This window comes from Acanthisitta chloris, unplaced genomic scaffold, assembly GCF_000695815.1.
Source record: "Acanthisitta chloris isolate BGI_N310 unplaced genomic scaffold, ASM69581v1 scaffold13298, whole genome shotgun sequence".
Lineage (NCBI taxonomy): Eukaryota > Metazoa > Chordata > Aves > Passeriformes > Acanthisittidae > Acanthisitta > Acanthisitta chloris.
This window is the reverse complement of record NW_008686553.1, coordinates 5,663-6,520: the sequence shown is the minus strand read 5'-3', so window position 1 is coordinate 6,520 and position 858 is coordinate 5,663.

Below are 858 nucleotides of genomic sequence, written 5' to 3'. Positions count from 1 at the left end.
TTTGACAAGACTCTCAGTATGATCTTGCTTTGCTCAGTGGGTTCTACTGAAAGCTTTGTAAATAATGTGAACAGGATGCCATCCCAAATCAGCACTTTGTTACTCAATGAGGGTTTCTAAAGCACTGTACAAAGCTTTGAGCTTCTGCAGGCATCTCAACCATGTATTTGCATTGATGGAGGAAAAAATCCTGTGGATATATTTGGGTTTTTTCTCTACTTAAAGATGCTTGGAAAAATTTAAACAGATAAACACATGATTCATGGACCAAGAAAAGACTGGACTCTTCTGTCATATTGCTGCTTGTCTTGCTGTTTCAAAAGCAGTTTTTAAATACCTTGAGTCAGTTCAGAGCAAAACAGTTTCTCCTTTGCCCATGTGATACACAATTCCTTGAATGGGCTGAAGTGTGATTAGTCTTTGGAGAAATTGAACAACTGTCTAAGTTTCCTTTTTTTTTTTTTTTTGTCAAATACATTACAATTTCAGTAATCTCTGGGCTTTTTTTTTGATTGGAAATACTTGCTCCAGATGAAGTATTGTAGTAATTTGTAGTTTGCCTCCAACTTGGAAAATATTATTTTAGTTTTGTAGGGGCAAAGAAGAATGAGCTCTTTGCTCCCCTGAAATACATTAACCCAAGGTTCTGTATTTGTTCTTACTAGGAAGGATGTATCCTGGAAAAGCTGAAACAAGTAACTGTAGTTAGAAATGGGGGGAAAAAACCCTTTGTGTTTTTAAATCATCTTTACAATCACCAGCATAATGCTGAAAGGCTATTAAACAACTGGTGTTTTCAGGCTAGCATGGATTGCTGAGGTCACACACCCCACCAGACCTGGGCAGTTAGTCCTTGGG